Source organism: Phyllostomus hastatus, unplaced genomic scaffold (assembly GCF_019186645.2).
Source record: "Phyllostomus hastatus isolate PE091 unplaced genomic scaffold, TTU_PhHast_1.1 phas_contig_1162, whole genome shotgun sequence".
NCBI classification, from domain to species: Eukaryota; Metazoa; Chordata; class Mammalia; order Chiroptera; family Phyllostomidae; genus Phyllostomus; species Phyllostomus hastatus.
Genome location: NW_025333537.1, coordinates 3,626,897 through 3,651,226, shown reverse-complemented (window position 1 = coordinate 3,651,226; position 24,330 = coordinate 3,626,897). Strand labels below are relative to the sequence as shown.

Genomic DNA, 24,330 nt, shown 5'->3' with positions numbered 1-24,330 from the left:
GAAGGGACAATTGGAGCGTTGGGGAGAATAATGACTGCAGTTAATTCATGTACATGAACATAAAAAAATCTGTGAATGTGTACTGACACACTCAGAAAAGAGAAAGCTCGACCCCCAATTGCCATTGTTAAAAATTACACTAGTACCAACTTCTTACTCTAAACATTGATAAAATTAATAATTGAGCACTTTTCCAGGAACAACTGTTTTTTTAAGGTCTAAATAACTCCAGATGATGAGGGTATGCTGTTCTTTACATGAGAATATTTTAAAGGAGAAAAAGAAAAGGAAAAACAGAAGGTAAATTTAAGGCACCTGTAACAAGGAAATAATATTAATAACTGAGGCAAAGAAGGTTTCATGGGTGCCTGCAGGAGAAAGAACCAGTCACTGATGCGGCTTCCCGACACTTGTCGGAGTAGGGAGTATGATGGAGGTTTTCTATCGCATTGTCACGAGGCCTTAGCTTGTCAGCTTTTTCTCTCCTTTCCTTGTTGCCTCTGTGGATGTGATTATTAGTATGAGATCCTTGTGCTATGGTCTAACAAAGACTTGGGACTATGAGAAATTGTTTTTTGTTTTTTTTTTTCCTATATCCCACTGAGGTGGAGTTGGTATTAACCTGTGGTGGAAATTCCATGAGGACACTGGGATTATGTAAAGAAATTATTGGCTATTTCGGTGCTTGAAATGAGAAGAGAATGAGAACGATGGAATAATCTCAGGTCCCTGTGGCACCCCTTTACCTTGAAACTGCCTATGAATATAACATTTTTGTGCTTTATAGTTTGATCTGTTTTCATGTATGATCTAGTTTGAGACTCAGAGCTGTATTGTTAGTTAGATGTTATTATCCCTGTTTTACAGATAAGGAAACTGAGGCCCAGAGAGGCTGTGGTTTGCCCTGTGTTGATCAGCTAGCTCCTTCACAAACTGTCATATTGCTGTCACTTTCTGTGTTCTGCCATGGATGTGATTCCTTAGACTTCTTTGAGATGTTTAAAAGTCCAATTTGCACTCCCCAAGCATTGTTGAAAATAAGGGTTTTCTTGTGGAGAAATTTATGCCCCAGAATTTTTCTCTCACATATACTGTAGTTAGTGTCCATAGGACCCCACAGGATTTTGATCCGCATAGGACCAGCTTAGCTATTTTCATCCAAGACAGAAGCTAACATCACTTAATACCATTATTCCTAATTAACAGATCTGTTTACTCTTAGTTTGCAATTATAGTACAAGATAGACTAACAGCAAGATTTGGGTTCTGAGCACCAAAATGTTGTTATGTACCTAAATGGGTATTTGTAAGACAAAGTTCTAATTGAGGTGGAACTGGGCCTTCATCTCACTCTCCCTTAATACCTCTAAACTGTTGATGACTCCAAATTCATCCAGGAAATTGGACGAGTTTTGGAAGGCTAGCTATTAACTGGCTTTGCTTTTCTCATAATGCCTGATCACCAGGGTCATGACTGTCAGTTTAGTCAGGGGTCTGGAATTGGAAGGTAGCTGTGTTACTTCCTGGGACTACAGGTTTTGTTAGGAATATTAGTTTGGTAGTCCCCCCAAGTCTCACTTTCACTAGTTTTAGTTGTTAAGAAAACATCTCTGACTCTGTGTTTTGCTACCTTCTGTTTCACTGGCTTTTCCAAATGTTTCAAAGGCCCATTGTCTGTCCCCCATCTGAGAATTGATTCCGCCAAAGAGGATGAATATCAAACATAAGAAACCTTGCTACTTGATGAAAAAGGCAGCAATGGAACAGTAGTGGCCAGAAACCTACCTATTTTTTCTGCAGAGTCTACAGATTCCGTAGTTACAGGTACTCGACTAGTCAGGTTGGAAGGCAGCCGGTGACATAAGAAAAAGAAGGCTGGGAAATATGGATCACAGAACTGGCTGTGACCCAAGAAGCTGGTGAAGAGGCTCTAGAAGGTGTGCTGAGCAAAGGCGGGCCCTGACTTGGGGGTGTGGGGCTTTAGATCCTTGGCTCTTAATGCTTGTGGTCAGGGGCCCAGAGCGGATCTGCTCTAAGTCATGAACGGGTAAGCGTGTTAATTAAGATCACAACAGGCACGAACAGAGTGTACCGTGGAGCCCCAGGGGCTCTGTGCCCCGAATTGCACAGCTGTAATTTTACCTGAAGGTTAGCACCATTTTCCCCTCAGTAGGTAGGACAAGCTTCAGCTTCATTCTATACAGCACAGTCTCTAACATTGTCTTTATTGTGACTGAGTGTTCTTTTTATTTTTAACTTGGTTGCCATCAGTGGAACCCTGAATTGAAATGGAGATCTATTTAGAATTTCCCACAGTGTTTACAGCTGTTTTCCCTGAACATGTGCCATTGTAGCATCAATCCCAAGAAATGTATCTCAGACTAAAAAAGATTCCATGGGCAAGGAAGTCCAGGAAACATTTAACATTGTATCTCTTAGAGATTTGCAGTGTATATTAATATACTAAAGGTTTTTGTAAGCCTTATAGTAAAGAAACCTACACGATCCAATGTTCCCCAAACTTTTTGACCCCAGAATTTTGTTTTTTGTTGAACCTGTATTTCTTAACCTGGGACATAGAACATACCCTTGGAAATAATAACTGTATGCCAGGTGGATTGGACTTGAAACAAGTAGAGAAGATTTAGGTTATTAGTATGGTAGCCCTGTGACTTACAGAAAACTTCAGAACCTCACTAAGGGAATAATAGATAAACCCAAGGAAGGGTCTAGGACTGATGAGATGGGTGTATTTTGGAAAGTGGGGCAGGCTTGTGTCGCTTAGACCTAACAGGATGATGAGATCACCTCACATTTGTATTAAGCTTTCAGATTTACAAAACTGGCACTTCTATGAACAGGACCCAGTGAGGGAAAAAGGCAGATAACGTCTTCATTTAACAAAAGAGAAGCTGCAGATTAAATGACTTTTCCAAAGTCACCTGGAATGACTAATATGTAGTAAAACCAGTGTATATAGAACTCTGGAATTATGAGGTCTGTCCAAAAGGTGGTATCCAGCCATGTAATATGAAAAATAGAGTCATTTATGAAGAAGATACAAGAAACATTGTACGTAGGACAGTGACGTCTCAGTCCCCTTCAAAGTAGCACCTTGGGACCTCACACAGTTTTCCCAAGTGCCATCAGCTGCCCCATCGTATTTTCCTGAATCTCACTGAAGGTCTGAAATCTCTTCCCTTTCAAAGGTGATTTTAGTTTGGGGGAAAGGCAGAAGTTGCAAGGCACCAAATCTGGGCTGTGGTGGGGGCTGAGTCAGCCACCTGGGTGATTTGATGTTTCACCAAAAAACTGCAGGAGATGTGGTACATCAGCAGGTGTGTTGTTGTGATGAAGCTGCCAATCACCAGTTGCCCATAGCTGCGGCCTTCTCAATCATCTGAATAGTTTCTGCGGAGGAATGTTCAAGCTGAACACAAAATTTAATGCAGAATCATTTCTCTATTTGTTCAGTCATTTTGAATGTGACAACCACACAGTACACATGTGCACTCAGGGAGTCTACTGCCCCCCACTGACTAGTGCAGTGAAGCTGTCATTGTTCACACACGTGCATTCCAGTCCACCCTCCTTGGCTGCCAGGTTACATTGATATCACGCAAACAGTTCTTACTATATTAACAATAGCTGGACTTTTTCCAGACAGACCTCATAATCTCCAAGTCCAAGGTTTATGCCCACATCACCAAAGTAGTTGTTCACACCTATGCTAGTGAATGCTGCTTTTACAGGAATGTGTACTTTCTCTTTTTTTCCCTCTCATAAGTACCTCAAGTTGCATTTCCACACCTGAGTTCTTTTTAGCCTTTGCTACTTCGCACAGCACCTGAGTGACGAGCAGTCTAGGTATAACAAAAACCCAGTTTGTTTCTAGGCGTCCTGCTTCTCAGAGGATCACAGACTTCAGAAATTTCAGATTTCATATCTAGAACATGATTCCCAATATGAATTCAGAACCTACTGTATGTAACCTTGTTTTGGCTTAGTTTTCATAAAGTCAGCAAACATTTATTGAGAACTGACTACCAGCTACAGGCAAGGCATCACATTATCCATCACTCCATTTTATTTCCTGGTTCATTTTAAAGTAAGGTGGAGACATCAGTACACTTTACTCCTTAATAATTCAGGATGTTCATCATTAGTTAGAGTTCAGCATTTGTTTACAATTCCTTTTGTGTTTGTGTGCATGTAATTTTGTGTGCACCTGGCACATGAATGTGTGAAGGACTCAGTCAGATGAAAATGTAAGAGAAAGGAGACTGGAGTGAGCACGTTCATGAAGTTAACTGAACCCTGTGTGTTTTGAAAAGGTCATGTCTGCTGTCTTGACAGTCTCAAAATAAAACTCCCTTCCACCATATCTTCCCTTCACCCCATTACATGCATACAGGGCCCCACATATACCTGTGTTAGAACATTCCATTCTCAGAGGCAAAACATTCCATTCTCAGAAGCCAAGAAAGGGGAATCTTTTGGGAAAACGAGGCCAGAGTAAGTCAGAGCTCCTCTCCTGGTGGCGGCTTTGGGATCAGGAGCAATACAGAAACAAGGAGCAAGGAGCAGCTGATTAAGATTTAATGGGAGGTTTGTTTGTTTGTTTGTTTAGCCTAAATATCTCATGGCCTAGTCAAGCTGTCCTTCCTACAGCCCTGTCACTTTCAGGCTGATTGATGGGTTAAAGAATCAATTCCACCCATTTTTTCAGGACCAGCTGGCAGTTAGCTCCTCTCCTCCTGAAGGCCTCCCTCACCATTCCAGTACGGTGATTGCTCCATCTAGTTGGCACTTCTTACTCACTGCCTCGGAGATTTTGTTTTGCTTAACTTATTTTTTAACCTTTTTAAAAACCAAAATCATATATTGCATATATTGTTTTGTAATCTGCTTTTTTAGTTAGTGATCTCCACTTTTCTACTCCAATAATTTTTCATTTTTCTAAGTCTACATTCATGTATTCTTATTTGACCTCAAAAAATGTCCTTTACTCTTATTTGGCAAATCAGAATGTAATCCAGGACTATGCCTTATTTTTATTACATTGTGTCTTACCCGTTTAAGTGTTTCTTAATTTTAGTTCAAGTCCCCCTTTTGTGTTGACATGTTGAAAAAATTGGGCTAGTTGTTCTGTAGAAAGTTCCAGCCTCTGAATTTGTCTGGTTGCTTTCTTATGGTGCCATTTAGCTCATTCTTCTAGTCTTTGTCATTTCCTGTTAACTGGAAGTTATATATTAAAGCTTGGTGGATTGAAATCAACCACTTTTGGCTAGAAGATACGCATTTATGATGCATAACATCAGATGACACGTAGCTGGTAGTCCCTCAGTCAGTGATGCCAAGATTGACCCCGGGACTATGGCAGTGATGTGAGATCCTCCATTGTTCAGTTGTGTTTCCCCCTTCTGATGAGAAGAGTAGCCTATGATACTCAGGCATTGGCTTTTAAAAGATCATTCTTTCAACACCACCAAATACTGGAACCCAGTTTCTCACCCTTCAAAGTCATAGATCATTTTGATGAAAATAGCACATCAGCAACTAAATTTTTACATGTAAATTTCCAACATGGTTTTGGTTCATATAACTTACTGTTCTGATTCTGGAAAGTGAACCAGAAATTACATTGTATCTCTAAGATTGAAATTAGGAAGACCGCCTGGACTGGTATGGCTCAGTGGATCAGACACCATCCTGTGGACCCAGAAGTTGCCTGTTTGATTCCTGGACAGGGCACATGCCCGGCTGGCAGGCCAGGTCTCCATTTGGGGGCCTCTGAGAGGCAACCCATCAATGTTTCTCTCCCTGTCTTTCTCCCTCTCTTGCCCTCTCTCTAAAAAAAATAAGTATTTTTTAAATAAGGAGGAGTTTAAATACAACAGATGAGATTTGTCATCTGTAGGAATGACAAACCGAAAATTGTCTTTTAATGAGTATAGGCTTGGGACTATGCAAACTACAACCAAGGTGACTTGAGTGTAACTTCAGGAAGGCATGACTGGGCTTATTTTTAACCAAAATTATAATACTGGAATTAACTAAATACCAAGGAGTTCAAGAGCTCCATCTGGCAGTGGGTCTCCTTCCCTGGATTGGGAGTGCCGGGCTCGAACAGAAGCATCTGGTCCTGGGCAGTTGGGAACTGGATGGAGGGGGCATGACAGGTGACTTCACAGCCCCATTTGGAACATAAGAGCATCCAAGAATCTTCCTAACTGGAGTTTGGCTTCACACGCCTATTTCTCTCAAGAGACACAGGGATCCATAGCCTTGACATTTATTTCTCACCATTGCTGGTGGTCAGGAGTTGGGCTTGAATTAACTGAGCCCTCTGCTCAGGCTCTCACAAGCCCCTCCACAGCACCACCCCTTTCTTCCCCCCAGGAGAATCACTATCCACACTTACGGTAATCAGTCCTTTCCTTTCTAGTGAGTTTTACTTGCTAGGCATATATCCAAAAATAATACCGTTTTGTTTTTCCTGTTTTGGAATTTTGCATTAATGGAATCATACAGTGTGAATTATTTTGTGTCTGATTTCTTTCGCTCAACAATTGTTTTTACAATTCATCCACGTTGATACACGAAGCTTAGGTAATTCATTTGCTTTGGCATATTATATTCCATTATATGGATATACAGGGTCCAGCAGAAGTAACACCTGCTTGAGTGTGGTGGGTAGGGTAATAATATGGGTGTAATGATTTATAATTTTAATTTGAACATTTCACCTAAAATGTCATATGATGTGCTTGAGTGTGATATTGTTATGTTACAGAATTACATGCTTATAATTTTGTAGTAAAAGATTTTATAATAAAAAAGGGTGTTGTTTGTGCTGGACCCTGTATAATACACCTATTTTTCTTGGTGATGGTTGTTTATAGGTTTTAGCTATTAACAAATAATGCTGTTATAAATGATCTTGGGCATATATTGTGGTGAACATAAGCACACATTTCCTTAGGATATACACCTAGGAAATTGCTAGTACATAAATCTTTGACACCTTCTTTAGTTATTCCTGAAGATAGATTCCTTGCAGTAAAATTAATGGATCAGAAGTTGTAACCATAGAGGATGATTTCAGAACTACTATGATTTTACTCCATAATCAGTAAGACAGCCTTTATTCTAGTTTTATTCTTTCTGCTACACTTAAAACAGCTACACATTGTTCAGCCTGTGGAAACAAGCTACGGAATCAATAACAGTTTCCTTGTACTGGGAGCATCAGACTTGGTTTTCCCTCAAGTTCATCTGGAAATGTACTTCCCTGCTGCCTGTGGCCCATTCTTTTGGGTTTATGTCATACATATGTGTGATTGGTTGGAAAGCTTAGAACTGTTGGTGAGTCTCATTGTATAGAAATATCAATTCACCATGATCAAATATAAATAAATACACTGATTCAGTATGCTTTATTATAGGATTCACTTTCCAGAACTTAACATCTATTAATTGAATGTTTTTAAATATTTTATTTATTTATTTTTAGAGACAGGAAGGGAGGGAGAAAGAGAGAGAGAGAGAAACATTAATGTGTAGTTGCTTCTCATGTGGCCCCCACTGGGGACCTGGCCTGCAACCCAGGCATGTGCCCTGACTGGGAATCGAACCTGTGATGCTTTGGTTCGCAGCCCGAGCTCAATCCACTGAGCTACACCAGCCAGGGCAAGTTGAACGTTTTAATTAGATGTGCTTTTGTGCTGTTGCCTTTACTTTTAAAAATGCAACTCTAGTTTGTTCTTTTACATATTTCATGTCCTTCTGTGAATGCAGGGCTGCATCTTATTCGTTGCCTAACTGCCTTGCCTATGGTAAATGTTCAATAATGTATGTTGCAGTGGTATTGGGTTACCACATTATTTGGAATTGCTGCCTTTGTTGTATTTTTGCTCTTCCTTAGCATGCTAGGTTTATTCATGCATGGTCATTTTGATTTATATAGAGCACCTTCTCTGCCACCTAGGAGATCTGAGGTGATAGGTCATTTGGATTCTTTTTGGCTTGGAGTAATCACTCTGGCATTTAAATAAGCCTGTGCCTGAATGTGCTCCAAATTTTCATTTCTATCTTTTCAAGCTTCCTTGCTCCCCAAATTTTTCAGGCTTATAAGACTGCAGTTAATTAATAATCTCCATCTTGGTTTTCCAGATACACATAGAAGTTGACTGACAGAAAGAAAGCAGAAGCAATTTTTAAATAGAATAGGACTTAGCAGAGAGATAGCACTTTATACCTGAAAGCCTTCGCAGACATTAACTAATCAATTTTCCAATATCTTGAAGAAGCAGGAAACAGGTTTTTATTATGTATTTAATATCTGAGAAATTGAGATATGCTTTTAATCTCTCAACTCTCCCTGAGAAGTTGATGTTCACTTGGGAACAACTTACTTTTTGTAGCCTGGCTTACATAATACATTTCTGGTTTGGGATTTTTTTCGGTTGTTGTTCCCCCCACACACACACAGACTCATCCTTTGACCTTCCATTTGCCTCAGGAAAAAACTGAGTCAACTTCAAAACTTAACTAGTATCATTTTCACAAAGCCAGGCCACTAGGCAGATTCTGGAAGTAGTGAGCTACTCTGACTCTCTTACCATCCTTGGAGAAACAAAAAAAATGGAACAGATGCCAACTCACAACACCAGGAAAACTCTAATCACCCCTGAAGACAGTCCAGCAGTAGCGTTAGTTTATCCGCTATTTTTTAAAGGCCTGAGGAGACAGACCAGATTGCTTACCTGACTTGCTTATGTTCATCCAGTGAGCCAGGAAGTCAGGGCAGGTGATCCGTGTTCCAGTGCTTCTTCCTTAAACCAGAGGTTCTGAACCTTGTTTTCCTTATCAAGACACATGCTCGGAATGCTTCCATGATGTTCAGTTTGCTCTGAGGACTGGCTGCAGCTATACCTTTTCTTCCCCACTCAAGAAAAAGTAATGAATGAACATTTTGAATTTGCTACTATTTATATTTTTAACTAAAGTATTTACTTCATTACTTAATAATAACAAATGACTTGGAGCATATATCACAACTGATCACAACCAAACACCAATGTGTTCATAGTTACAGCTTTATATAAAATTTTTAATTAATTTTTTCAAAATAGTACATGACATTGTTAGGGGGATAAACCAATAGTCCCTGCCTTCTCATCTGCTCACATATATGTAGTTCTTTTTGTTTTCATTGTTGATTTTCTTCAAATTGTTGTCAGCTGATCGTCTGCTGTGAGCCAAACCCTTTCTGAATACTGGAAAAGTTGCAAGAGAAGTTGAGCCACCCTTTCCTCTGAGGCACCTATAGTTCCGTGCCTGTGATAAGGCTTGTTTGGGGGAAATAATTCATCATACTGGAGAAGTCACTTAATCTCTCCAAAGTTCAGTTCCCTCATTTAGGTAGTGTGTTACTAGTATCTCCTGGCAGGCGTCGTTAGGAGGACTTGGTGAAATACTTCACGTGACAGCAGGTAGCACTGGCGCCTGGCTCAGGCTAGGCACTCGGTAACTGCTCCCTCAGTTCGCATTTAGGGGACCATGCACAACACTATCATTAGATACTTAAATTATGATATGGGGGCCATTTTTAAAAAAAGGAATTGAGAGACAGAAGCAAGAACTGAGAGCTATAGTTGACTAGGAAAGGCTTCATGATGGATGGAGGATTTGAAGAGGCTGAGAAGTTGATGATCAGGCTGTAGGTGTTACAAGGAACAGGTAGACTCTGATTTGGAGAAAGAATTTGGGCTCCCCTATCCTCCTCCTGCAGAGAGTCTCACTAGTTTTTTATCTTCATATAATATCTGCATTCCTTCCCAGTGACTCCACAGAAAATAATTCTACACCCAGTGGTAAAATCCTACGGGGCTAATCCTTGTCAGCATTACTACTGTTTCCATGGCAACCATCAGATAATAAATCATCTTAGTGAGGCAAGATACAAGAAGTGCTTTCATCTACCAATGCCCAAATGTGCTGGTAGAATGTCCCACAAGGAGATTACCAGACTACTTAAACTCTGCTTTTCCATATTTCTGTGTTTAAACATTTACTAGAAGATAATTTTCAGAAAAAAATCTTGTACCCTGTCCCCTGTGGCTCAGTTGGTTGACTGAAAGGTTGAAGGCTCAATTTCTGGTCGGAGCACATGCCTGGGTTACAGGTTCTGTCCCCAGTTGGGGCTCGTGCAAGAGGCAACCATTCAGTGTTTCTGTTGCACATCAGTGTTTCTCTCTCTCTCCCCCTCCCTTCCTCCCTCCCTCTAAAAAATCAATAAGGATGTCCTCAGGTGAGGATAAAAAAAAAGAAAATCTTGCTGTGGATTTTTCTCTGTAAAAAAATAACATTATACTTGAATTCTGTTTGAATAGTTTTTGCAAAAAGTACATAACAGATAAGGTAAATCTGAAGGCGGGGGAAGGTTTTATATCTAATTTATGTAGTATTTTTGTGACTACTGGTTAGTAATTACAGACAAAGGTAATAATTGGCATGATTCATCTTCTCTTTGTTTTGCTCAAATGAAAGATTTAAAAATAAAATTCTTAGTATTTAAAAATAAAATTTCCAGATAAAAAGCAAACTCATTCTGTAATGTAGGAATTTTATAGAATTTGTTTAGTTCCTGTGACATTTAGGAGTGTGTTGTAAACAACTGTAAGTGAAAAATAAATGAATATATATGATTTCCCTGTATTCAACCAATTTTTCTGCAGTATGCCTAGCCCATCTCTGATTGCTGGGGTTATGGTGGCAAAGGAGGCAAAGGCCCTGCCTGTTTGGAACTGACATCAAGATCAGAGAGGCAATCATTCAGTTAACGAAGAGGCTGTATGTACCAGGTGTCATCAGTGTTGCAGGGGACAAGCGAACAGGGGAAGGGAATAGAGGTGGGCATGTGTGAGAGGAGGGTGAACAAAGGAGGCCTCTCTGACGAGACGACATTTGAGAAGAGACCTGAGTGCGTGAGAGACCAGGCCTTGTGAGTGTCTAAGGGAAGAGCATTCCGGCTAGAGGGCTAGCAGGCGTGCAGGTTGTGACGTGAGAGTGTGCTCTGCAGGGCCAAGGTCAGCAAGGAGGCCAGCGTGAGTGCGGAGCACAGAGGATGCAGTGGGTAAAAGAGGAGACAGATGAGGGTGGGGCAAGGGGAGGAATCGTGTACAGTCTTGTAAGCCATGCTAATGACTTTATTACATGTATTCTGAGTAAGAAAGCAAGCCTCTGGACGATTCTGAGCAGTGACACGTGACTGGGGTTTTTAAGGGATTGCTCTGCGGCAGGGAGAGGAGGCTGCAGGACACGGTTGGAAGCAGGGAAGCCAGGGAGGTGATGATTCCTGCTTTCTGCAGTCAGCAATCTGAGTGGGAGAGTGGAGGCAGGAAGAAGTGGTTGAGTGCTGGAGACTTAGTTTACTCAACAAATACTCACAGAGTGCTTATGTGTGCCACACTGTTTGAGCAGCTTTAAAATATCAACTCATCCAGGCTCATAACAATCCTTTGAGGTAAATTTGAAAAGGACAGCCCCCAGGATTTGTGGATGGATTGGACGTGGATCTGAGGGGAAAAAAGGGAGTCGAGGGTAATTCCTGTGTTTGGGGCTAAAATTTCTTAAGAATGTAGTTGCCGTGTCCTGAGACAGGGAAGACTCGGGAGAAGCACGTTGGGGTGGAGGCCTTTCAATGCGCAGTTTGGTGGTTGTGCATGCTGAGTGTGAAATGCACATCAGCGATCCAAGTGGGCCTGTGGAGTAGGCAGTTGGGTAAGTAACCTGAAGTCAGAACAGAGGTCAAGGCTGGAGGTAAATACGAAACAGTTTCAAAGCTTTCAGGGAGCAGCAGCAACTGGAGGTCTGGTTTTTACTGCTCAACCTAACTGGCCGTGGGGGTGAGGACAGTCTTTTTCCTTGGGCGTGGTCGTGTGGTGGCATTTTCATTAGCTTTGGGGTGAGGCATACCTTTGAATACCGGCTCCATCGTTTACTAATTTAAGTGATCTCAACTATATGACTTAATCTCTTCTAACTTCAGTTTCTTCATCTATAAAATCGGTTAACTGGACATAGGCCATAACATTAAGGTAAAATGAAATGATGTATGTTACCTAAAACAGTGCTTAGACATAGAGAGTCCTTAGTAAATAAATATTCACTATTTTCTTTTTCTTCAGGTTTAGTTTGTTGCATTCAACCCAAACTAACAGAACATGGGAAATCGGAATTTTAAGCTCACTCCCCCATATACTTTTTTGGAAGGGTACCTATTTTATAAGTTCAAAAAAAGAATTTCAAGTCTATCAACTATCAAAAATAATGACCCTATAAAACACGATGTGAATGAGGTTTATAGAAGGGTCAGAGAAAAAAGTTGTGGTTCCTAAGTATTAAAAGATTCCATGTGCAAAAGCAGAGTGAAGGCAGTATAGGTAGCAGCACCAAGCAGCACATAGATGGATCAGTCCTGGGTAATATGCAGCAAAACCTAAGAGAATCTACTAGGCCTTGGTGATGACCTAAAAGAGGAAATAGTGCCCTGTCTTGGGGAGGGACTATTCAACTCAAAGGGGATTATCTTACTAAGGGGATGGTCCTACTGGAACTTTGCTAAAGAGACATTCCTGGGGGTTAGTGTAATCCCACTTCTATTTTCAACAGTCATAGCTTGACTATCTCAAAAAGTACTCATATATAAGGTATTCAGATTTTATCTCATACAGTAAACATTTTAGCACCTACTATGTGCCATGTACTCGTTTAGGGAAACAAAGATAAATAGGAGGCACAATTCCTGTCCTGAAGTCCTTCACAGTATAAGAGAGAAAACAGGTAAACAAATAAAACAGTGTGTGGTAAAAAACAAAATAGAGCATGTAAGACTCAAAGTAAGAGTATTCTAGGACTGCAGTATATATAATGAGGTCATTTTATCCTGGGAGATTATAAAAGCAACATAGTGGTCACCTCTGAAAAAAACTGGGCTGTTAAGAATTTACCAGGTGGAAATTTTCAGGGAAAAGACATTCCAATGAGCAAAATCCTGGAGGCAAATTCGGCAGGGGGCGGGGGTGGGGGGGGCGCATAATTTGATTTTAATGCTCCTCCAACTCCAAATAAGAACATTTGAACTTTTTAACCTTTTGAGGTCTAGAGGAGCCCCCTGGTGAGCTATATGAACCAGCAACCCCCCCCCCGCCCCGCAAAAAAATGCTAGAATTTTCTTTCTTTTTTAGGATTAGACATGACAGTTATTTTTTGAGGGAATCCTAAATGTGTCCTTCCGACACCCCAGCCCATTCCCATCACTATGCTAAATTAAAATTTACTCAGCAGAATGTCATTCAAATATCTACCTTCCCCTCACCCTTTCTGTTCACTATGAAAAGGTTCTCCTTTTTTTTTCTCCCAAGTATCTTGGGCATAATCTCCTTTTGGAAGCATTAACACTTCATATTCCAGGAAATCCTACCGTACTATAGTATTTTCCACCCTGAGAGAACTGCGAGGCCTGTCCCAAGATAGGCATGTTCTTGGGGACAGTGCCCTGCCCGATTTGACTGGATAGTAATTCTTTTAGCTTGTTTTCGTTCCCAGGTCCACTCCCCCGTTTCCCCCCAGACCTTTCAAGCTTTCTCTGTCATTACCCCACCGCCATCCATGGATGAAAGAGAGTGCCTAACTTCTCCACCCACCGCTCTGCCCCAGGGCTGTCTCCTTCCATCCACCATCAATCCCTATGCCTAATTTTCTTAGACTCTTCAAGATATTCCCTCATTTACATTTAATCTTTCAGACTTTTTTGTGCCGATGTCTTGAACATCAGATGTTAAATCAGGGTTAATCTTTGAGATTATTCGAGCTAGCGTGTAATAATGACGAAGATGACAAAAATAGCAACAGCTAGCACATATAGTACTTAGTGTGTACCAGACACTGTTCTAAGCACTTGCATGTATTATTTCCTCCTCACAACAATCTTTGGAAGTAGTCACCACTTTATCCTCATTTTATAGGTGAGGAAACTAAGGCACAGATAATTAAGCAGTGCGTCTGAGGTCGCACCATGAAGTAACTGGTAGAGAAGAAAGACTGTGTTTTTGGAAGACAGTTTTCCCATAGGAACTGAATCTTACTTATCTCTGTGTCCTCGGTTTAGAGCATAGAAAGCAAGTGTTCTGTCCTTGCTGGAACTAATGCGAACTGCCAGGCCATCGAGTTAACACAAGATTGTGTGTCATTTTGGTTTAAAAAAAAAAAAAAAGAATGAATCAAAAGCTGATTGGAATATTGGGAATATCTATGGCCTATCTTATTGTATGAGTTCTCATAGAACATTTAAAAATAAAATTTTAAAAACCTACTCGCAGCCCTGGCCTGGTAGTGAAGTTGCTTAGAGCATCTTCTGGATCTGCCAAAGGATGCAGGTTTGATCTCTGGTCAGGGCACAGACAAGACTCAACCAATGAGTGCGTAAACGGGTGGAACAGCAAATCGATGTTTCTCTCTCTCCCTCTCCACCACTCCCCTCTTCCTTTCTCTCTCCCCCTCTTCTCTCTTTCTAAAATCAATCAATAAAAATAAAATTAAAAATCTATTCTCTCTTCTTCCGAAATGTTTTTTATTAACTAACAGCAGGAATCTGACATTGAATAATGGCTGTATGTTAGAATCCGAAGCAGATTAACATTTGTCCTTCTGTCTTTTTCTATTAAAGCATGTGGTGCCAGAGTTGCTGGTCTTTGGTGCTCAGGGATTACATTGGAGACAGTGATTAAAAGCATTATGATAATAATGATAATAAAACTATTCTCGTGCTCTGGTTTTAAAGTTAGTCTCAATAAAACAGAATTAGACCTGGCCCCATCTAGTGGGTGCGAATTTTCTAAATGTCAAAGGGCGGCTTTTACAAACACCTCGTGGGAACAGGCCCACCGGTGATGCACTGACTTGATCAGGCAATCCCTCCCGTGAGTCATGAACACCGTTGGTGGCGTCACTTTCCTCTTTCCAGGGGCTGAGTTTTGGGTATCCCTGAAAATTGTCCAGCATGTGGCTACTTTTGTCTTTAAAACAAAGTTGTAATGGAAGAAACTGATCTTAGGCAGGACCCTACCCTGCACCCACTCAGATCCTACGCTGACAGGCCCGACTTTGTCGACCCATCCCTCAGTTTTTAATCATATGCTAAACCAGGGGTTTGAACCAGATAGTCTGTGGGTTCAGTCTGCAAATTGCCTGTTGTTCTTTGAACAAATATTCTCTTTTGAGTTTTCACTTTACCATAAGTTCTAGTAATAGCTATAACATATTTAATCTGTGCTAAACATTTCATCTACATTATTGCATTTTAATGCTGGCATAACTTCAAAGGTAGATCTTGTAATCACCATTTTTCAGATGAGGAAACTGAGGGGTAGTAGTGGTTGTATCATTTTCTCAAGGTTACACAGCGGTACACTTTGTTCTTCCTGGTCTTAGGACATTTGCCATATTTTGTCTGGAGCTACTTGTGCACGTCTCAGACTGCCTGCCAGTGCGTATATATAAATATTCTCTGGTCCTTATATTGGCCGCTTTGTGGCTGTTCATCTCCTTGAGGATGGAAATTGTGTCTTACACTTCTTCATAAACCTCATAGAGACATGAAGCTTTGTGCATTTTCAAATTCGAAAGTTAAATAAAAACATTTTCCTCTCATCTTTCTAAATTTAAACTGTCTGAGGTTTATTGTAATTATTGTATCGCTCTCCCCAGCCTCATTATTGCTAAAATCCCTTATCTTTGTTCAGTATTAACTGTATATGTTCCTTTCTTTCACTTTTCTCCCTAGTTTGGTGTATTATGAATTTACCTATTTTTTAAAAATAGTTTTATTTTTCCTAATTATTAAGACAGTGTATACTTCCTGTAGAATGTTCAAAAATTACTAAAAAAACCCGACTTTTCCAAAGTAAAAACTGCTAGGACTCTCATCTGCCAGAGGGAATCATCAGAATGTTATCAGCAAACAGCCTCCTAGACATTCATTTGTGCACATAAATGTATACACATAACTGTGTGTAAATGGGATCAAATATGCTATTCCTTCACTGTATATATTACATTGTTGAAATCTTTCCATAGTAATGCAGTGTGTCTGTGTGTGTCTGTGTGTGTGTGTGTATTTGCATTTCATCACACTGATATATTATAATGTTCTTAATCAAGTCTGCTAACAGTGAACATTCAGGTTGCTTCCAGTTCATTTACTGTTAAAAACCATGTCACAGTCAACATCCTTGGGTGTAATCCTGGGTACAAAGTGAGTTTCATCTGCCTGTATCACCTAGCTGAACTAAGAGGGTCTTAACTGGTAAGGTAGGACAGCAGCTGTCCTTAGCCACACTGCTACCATGTAACAGCAGAAACTTATAAGAACCCAGTGTGGATTCAGTGGGTAAATGTCTACCTTTAAGGCATTGAACTTGGGTTGTTCAGGAAAACAGATTCCCACTGAACATTAAAATCAAATGAAAAGCTTGAATATGAAACTTACCTTCAAGTTTTCACTTAAAGGAATTTTTAGATGTTTGCTTCTGTGTTTGCTTTGGCTTGGTAGTAGAGTGGTGCTTTGCAGAGTCCCGGGAGCGTGCTCTGTATTATAAAGAGAAAATAGCACTTGATGGGAGAACCAGCATTTGAATAAGGAAACATAAATCATTCATTCTCCAAATATGTAATTCTCCAAATAAATCATTCTCCAAACCACTCATGTGCTAAATAATGTCCAGAATACTAGCGCTCAGCATCTAGCAGGAGAGAGGTTTCCCTTTTGTAGTTAATATTATGGGGAGATACTTTAAGACTATGCAAATACCTTGTTTCTCATCAAACTTTTGCCCACTACTTATTAGCATTCATCCTCTAGCCCTTGCCTTCAACGGTTATTACTGTGATGCTTGTCTAGTGATAGTTTTTTACTTCCATCATAACTCGCACATTTATTAAATGGGAATTCTTTCATAAGGAAGAGCTACCCCATTTCCTTCTCCCCCGTTAATTTATTTATTCAGTGATTTGCTTGTCAGCATAGACTCGTGACTATCGTATTCTATGCAGTATAACCCACCACTATCATTATTTGTTTTATTGATCAATAGTCCCAGCCCCGACCATTGGGAACCCCTTCGGGTTGACTCCTGTGTCCGTTCAGTACACCACCGTCACTTTTGGAGCACTTCCCTGCTTTTGGGCGTGACAGGATGTTCCGGTCTCATTTTGTACTTTTCCTGCTTCGTGAAACCCTGGAGCCAGTCACTTCTCCAAGGAGCCTTGGTTCATTTATTAGAAATTGGTATTTAGAAACCAAGGTCTGAGAACTAGTGTGCCCATTGCTGCTCGGATATCATTATGTTTAGACCATCTCGGGACAGAGCTAGGAAATAAGTGTATGTTCCCTCACACACTCGCACCCAGGTGTCTATAATTATTTCCCAGTCTGTCCATTCCTATATACACAGGGTTGGGTAAAGTAGGTTTGCAGCTCATATGGAAAATAATACAATAATTAAGAAAGAATAAACTCTTCTGCATACTCACGTACTACTTTTGCCCCACCTTGTATATATCAAAAACCATAAGTTCATACTGATATCTTCAGTTACAATCCAACACCACAGAGTTCATTCTGTCCTTCCCTCTTTGTTATCTGTAACTTCTTTTTCCACAAGAGAAGAACCTGGTCCTCATTATCCATGTTAAATTTACTTATTTGTTCACTTCTGTTAGATGTACACAGTACTATCGGAATCACTAACCCATGACTCTGGGAAAAAAACAAACTCGTTAAGCTGCAGTGCAGTGTCTGCGTCTAGGTCCTTTTTTCTGGAACCTTAGGGTAGACTGTCCATAGACTGTTTCCCAAAGTTAGGTAGGTTAGTTATTCCTTCTCCACCCCCTGGCGTTTACTTGTGTTACTCATTCGTGCTGCAGTTGGTTTATTTGTTACTGTGTGTGTTCCGGTGGTTCATTGTACTAATGTGCATGAGTGAGACATTGACATGGCTCAGTCACTGTCTAGTCAGCTCTTTAGTGCTTCTAAGAAGTCTTTTGTGTTTTATCCAGTATTTTTAGCTCTTTTCAGGAGGAGGTCGTCCAAACAACCTAGCCCATGATATTGTTAGAAGTGAAGCCTTTTCTTTGGAAAAGTATTAGTGACAGTCCTTTTGCCTCCATACATTAAGGAAAAGGTAGATATACATGACACACTTCACCTTTGAGTTTTATTTTGAAAGGCTTTGGGAAGAATTGGCATACTGAAGCATTATGAGGACAAAAAGGCTATTTTACATTTTTTGCACTTATTTATCATTCAGGAGATGGCCATCACTTTCCTTACTGTAATCAAGATAGTGAAAGGGAGGCTTATATAATGTGCTACCAGTAGGCTCGTGGCACCACTACTGAATTGGAAAGTTTTAAACAGTAAAACCTTGAAAATAAAACAATACAGACTTCTTAGTCATTGGATTTTTCAGTTTGCAACAGCTAATCATAAACTCGTTTATGTATTTTTTTCTAAAGTGTATTCATCTACCTTTCTGACACGGCAAAATTGTCCATTCCACTTCCACTCAGGTAAAGTTCTACCACCACCGTCCCAGTGATGTGTATTCACTATAACTGCAAAAACTGGGAAAACCCCAGATGCCTTTCAGTGAGGGAGTGATGAAGGAAATTAGGGCATATATACTTGATGAAATATTACATAGTCACTTAAAATGATGATTAAGAAGAGTAATAATAAATAACATGGAAATGGTGTGATACAGTACTATGTGAGAAAAGAAAAATCTGTAGGAATCTTAACTAATTGTGCACACACAGAAAGACTGGTAGGGGATCAGCAAAATGCTGACAGTATTTTTAACACACATGTTCTGCACTGGGGTTCTGTTATAGCCAAATTGAAAAATAAACTTCACTATGTTTTAAAGTAGTGTTCTAAAGCAACAGTTTTGAACTGCAGTAAATTACAAATTGTTTTAAATAATTCACCCTCTGTTCTACATTAGAATAAATTTAAGGTTGTTGCTCCAATGTCACTTTCGTTTTTTAATTATTTTTGAGAGAGAGCGAAGGACCATAGGAAAGGGGTGCTGTGTGTTGAGGCTGAAGGTACAAGTGTAGAAGCTGTAGGTCTGGGTAGGGATCCAGCTCAGCACTTAACCAGCACAAGTATGACCTTGGAAAAATGCCTTACCCTTGATACCCTCATCTGTAAATAGGAAACGTCAGAATGCCTACTCGAGTTAATAAATGTGAAATGCTTAGACCAGAGTAAAGCGCATAATAGATGCTTGATATTCGAAGCGTTGCTGTAGGTGTTGTCATCATCCTGATTGCCACTCTCACTGCCACCCCTAAGGTATTTTAGGCAGATGCTCATTATTCATCATGCCCTAGTGGGGAAAAGATTGAGATTCTCATTCTCATTCATTCTCTCTTTCTCTCCCTCTCTCTCTCTCTTCCCAAATACAAGCAAAAAGTTTATTTAGAGAGTCATAGAGGTAGAAGTGAGCTGTGGAAGGAGTGAACCAGTTGGGCTCTGTGGGTTCGGCAGAGGAGTTGCAGAGGCGAAAGAAGGGCCCCTGGAGCTTAGGAGAGAGAAAGGCGAAGAAAACCCTCCTGGGGGGAGGAGGGGGTCGGCACTGGAATGCTCCAGAGAGAGAGCAAGCACCAAGGGTTTTTCTCTTGAAGTTCAGTAAATCAGGCAGAGTGTTAAAATAGGTTATCTACCATAATTTCTAAATTAATTGGTTCATTTTTTCCCCTTCTGACAAATACGTTAAACGAATGCTCATGTGTAACCAATGCAATTTCCTCTTCTCCATTTAACAAGAAAGTATGTAGTTCACAGTTCCACTTCAGCCAGTTTAAAGAAATTTAACTTATGTGTTCCATTTTGAGGAAATGTTCATTTTTAATCATGTCAGTAAAAGGGTGATCAGGGAACAGCTCTGCTCAGTGGGGAGCAAATAGTCTGTCCAAGCTGGTGCTCTGACCTAATCAAGCTTATCGGGGAAAAGGAACATGCTGTCAGTTTGTTTTGCCAATATGAAGATTAAATAATAATAACCCAAGCACTCAGATCATAAAAGGAGTTTGTTTCAGATAGCTCAGGGACCACTTCAGTGTTAAATTCTTCAGCATTCTTTAACAGAAATTAGAGTTATTTCTCAAGTGTCTTGTTTTTATAATCATCTCTGTATGCAGTGAAAGTAAAAGAGATACTTTGAGAATATTAGAAATAAGTACTTAAAGATTAAAATGTTTCATAATACCCAGTGGTGGCAAGGTACTGGGAAGTAGGCATATTTGTGCTCTATTGCTAGAGGTATAAATTGAGGCAACATTTTTGGGGGACAGTTTGGTAATATCTATTAAAATGAATATACAGGGCTTGCTTCGGCAGCACATGTACTAAAATTGGAACCATACAGAGAAGATTAGCGTGGCCCCTGCGCAAGGATGACACGCAAGTTTATGAAGCGTTCCAGATTTTTAGAAATTATATGTACAACCCATAGACATGAACTAAAGGGGGGAATGTGGATGGGAGGGGGTGTGTAGGGCGGAGGGGAGTGAATGGGGGAGGGGACAACTGTAATAACATAATCAATGAAATATGAATATACATATCTTTTTATCTAGTTATCCCACTTACAGGAATTTATTCATTTATAGGATATATTCACACAAGCTCAAAGATAGGTGAGCAAGGATTTCTTTTTTTCCAGCAAAGAATTGGAACACTCTAAATGCTCATAAGTAGGGACTGGTTAAATAAATCATGATATATTTGTATAACTAAATACCAGACAATTGTTAAAAAGAATAAGGTAGATTTACATATTGACATGGAAAGATGTTAAAATATATGTATTTTTAAAGCCAAAAATTTTAGTAATGTTTTTGATAGATATCAGTAGAAAATTTCAAGAAGGAACCATAAGAAATATCTCCACTATGGATGATGTTTAGAGCCATCACTCGAGAGTGGCACTGATGAGTAGAGATATGTGGGGACTTTAACTTTTATTTCAGTCCTTCAGTTCCTTTTGTTTTAAACTCTGAACATTTATTATTCTTACTATAGAAAAAAAATTTAAGAGTTGAAGAACAGCCCTGGTTGGTGTGGTTCAGTGGACTGAGTACCGCCAGCCTGTGAACCAAAGGGTTACGGGTTCAATTCCCAGTCAGGGCACATGCCTGGGTTGTGGGCCAGGTCCCCAGTTTGGGGCACTCAAGAGGCAACCACACATTGATGTTTCTCTCTCTCTCTTTAAAAAAAGAGTTGAAGAACAAGAAATACCTAAGCTAAAACTATATGTGTATATATATATATATAAAATTAATTACAGATGGCATTCTTTGACACAGTTTTGCCCCAACTGTTACTGGCTGCCTATTCAGGTAGCCAAAAGTCATCATTTTGGGACGTAAACCATAAGTCCCATGCCTGCCATTTTCTACTATCAAAATGAATTGTCTTAATATCACTCCCTATCACCACCACCTAGAACTAGGACAATTTTTATTTCCAAGGCCCATGACTGCTGCCCCAAACCTAGGCAGGAAAATTTGTATCTCCAAGAGAGAGAGGCACGGCTCCTGGAGATTTTCTGGCTATTGAAAGGTCACCAGGAAACTAGACTGAAAGGTTTCTATTTCTGTATTTCCTTATATTTTCCAGCCTGACCCACCACCATCATGATGTTGCCTGAGTCACTCAACAGGCTGTTCCCAGTGCAGCCCCCGAAGTGGACTGTGTATGGGACAGCACCCTGTAACATGTGCATGGTGCTCTCAGTACCTGGTTTTTAAGAAAACGACTGATCCTTGGATTTTTATTATTTGGCACAGTTGCCCTAAATTGATAGCAGTGCAATTTTTTGTTGTTGTTTCACTAAACTTCAGTGATTTAACTCAATCCCACAAAGTCCTGGATTAGAAATAAGGAAATGGGCATTCCTTTAGACCTCCCCTTTTTGTGTTACTGTGTAAAGGAGAAATATGTCTATAATTTGGGAAAGAGAGATTCAGAGAGCTTAAATGACACATATAACTCGTACACATACATATGATAGAAAAGGAACTCGAACCCTGCCCATCTGACTCTTTTTTTTAAGGTTTTATTTATTTACTTTTAGAGAGAAGGGAAAGGAGAGGGAAACCAAGGACCTGGCCCACAACCCAGGCATGTGCCCTGACCAGGAATCAAACCAGCAACTTTTTGGTTTATAGGCCAGTATTCAGTCCACTGAGCCATACCAGCCGGGGCCTGACCATCTGACTCCTAACTTTTTCTTTCCATCATACCATCCCTCCTCCCAGGAGCAGACTGAGTCCCTTCAGAAAGACCACTGTTACACTGACTCACTCTCCTACTTGAAGAACTGTAAAGAAGCTGTGAAATTCATTATGGAGCTAAAACTGACTTTGTAGGCTTCCTGATACTTTGATCAGAGAGCATTTAGAACATTAGAATTGTATGCAAACTTAAGAAATTGTTATTAATGTGCAGAAATAGATAACATTCACTCTGTTAGGTCTAAAGAGCCCAGCCAGATTCCATCTCTGAAAAAGAAGACAATAATTTATTTTGAAAGGTGCACTAGTTTCTTGCAAATAATAGACTTATGCATCTGGTTGACCAATCCCCTCCATCAGCATCACAGGCAAATGACTGGTCACCTGGTTGGAGGTGGCCATGGTGTGGTGGGAGGGCGCAGAACCCATAGGCCAACCACCAGGCCAGTGCCACTCCCTGTTTCAGCCTCCACCTCCTTGTCTGCAACATGAGGCCAGCAATTCCTGCTTCTTAGGGCTGTCGGAGATACAAATGAGAGGTACAGATTGGAAGCCTTTGTGAACAATATGTTCCTTGGAACATCTGAGAAGTAAGACATTAAAGGAGACATCATAGCATAGCGGTTTGGAGCTCCGATTCTGGAGTCAGGCTTCCTGGCGGGAAGAGACAAATTTTATTTCTAGGAAGATCTCCTGGAGAGGAGACAAGTCTACAGGAGTATGTCTGATAGCACCTGTGCTGGACTTGTGGGCTTTGGTGCATGTCTCTGGCTTGGTTGTCTCGTGATTCATCAAGGTGGTGATGCTCAGAATCAGGTCAGCTGCCTGAATCACCCAGCGCTCTGCAGATCTAAACATATTTGAAACCCTGATAATCAACTGAATTCAGTGCAGGCAGGCAAACTGCAGCATTTATCAGATGGAATTTTCCTCGTGGGCCCTAAATTCTTTGAGAAGGAATTTCAGGAGTCTAAAATAAAAAGGCTTGCTATTGTAAAGAAGAAGAAAGGAAAAAGGAAGGAAGGAAGGAGGGAAAAGGAGGGAAAGAGAGAGAGAGAAAGCCTTACTAAATCGAACTTGGGAAGTTTGGTTTCAGTAGTGTGCAGCAGAAATGGGGAAGACCATTTTAAGATAAAAGAAGGCAGACAGTAGTGCAGTCCTGGTTTGGGGTGCAATGGCCCAAAGTTTGCCACTCTGGTGTTACCATGCACTGAGGGGTAGGGCAGGCCTCTTCGCGTCCTGGAGCCTGTCCCCTCAGTCGTAAGTTGAGGGTGGTACAGGCCCTACTTCGGTTCCGACCATTGAGATAATGCATTTAAAGCATTTAGCATAGGTCTCGGCACACAGTAAGCACCCGGTAAGTATTACTGTTATTTTTAGGCAAAGCTGACGAACGTATGTCGAAGTGATAAAGAAGTCTAAAACAAGATGGTGGTGTCTGAAGTTAAATTTAGATTGTGAAGGGAAAAGAGGTGGTTCGACTTTATTTTGTTGTGTCTTGTAATTGTTTTAAAAAGAGAACTGTAGGTTAAGATTCTTATGTGCCTCTCTAGTGGTGGTGGGGGGGGACAATAGTTGCCAAATCTATGGGACTAAAAAAAGAAAAGATGGACAATTGGTTAGATAGCACTTGAAGATAAAAAGAACTATTGAACATGTAATCATTGCTGTGTAAGCGTGAAAGCCTCATTGAACAGCTAGCCTACCATTGCAATATTATTACCATCCCACCTTCTCTTGAAGGCCTTTTCTAACCATTTCGGCACATGGTGATCTCTCCTGAGAACCCATAAAGCTTACTGACCCCACTTGGCCTCGGAAAAGCACTGAGGCAGTTACTTCCCTGCCTGTGGCTCTCTTCTCTGCTGGGCAGTGATCAGGGCGCTCCTCAGTGGGGGCTGGGCTCGGCCCTCGGAAGGAGGACCGGAGTCCATGCCTCACCCAGGGAGCACCGTTGCA

At 40.5% G+C, this 24,330-nt stretch overlaps 1 protein-coding gene and 1 non-coding gene across 5 annotated transcripts in view; both read left to right on the top strand.

The window, feature by feature from the left end:
* BICDL1 (BICD family like cargo adaptor 1) overlaps positions 1–24,330 on the top strand; it is a 78,563-nt gene that overhangs the window by 26,217 nt on the left and 28,016 nt on the right. The window lies entirely within an intron of this gene.
* LOC123823709 lies at positions 20,458–20,564 on the top strand. Its single transcript, XR_006786575.1, has one exon. It is a non-coding gene; the product is annotated as a U6 spliceosomal RNA (small nuclear RNA).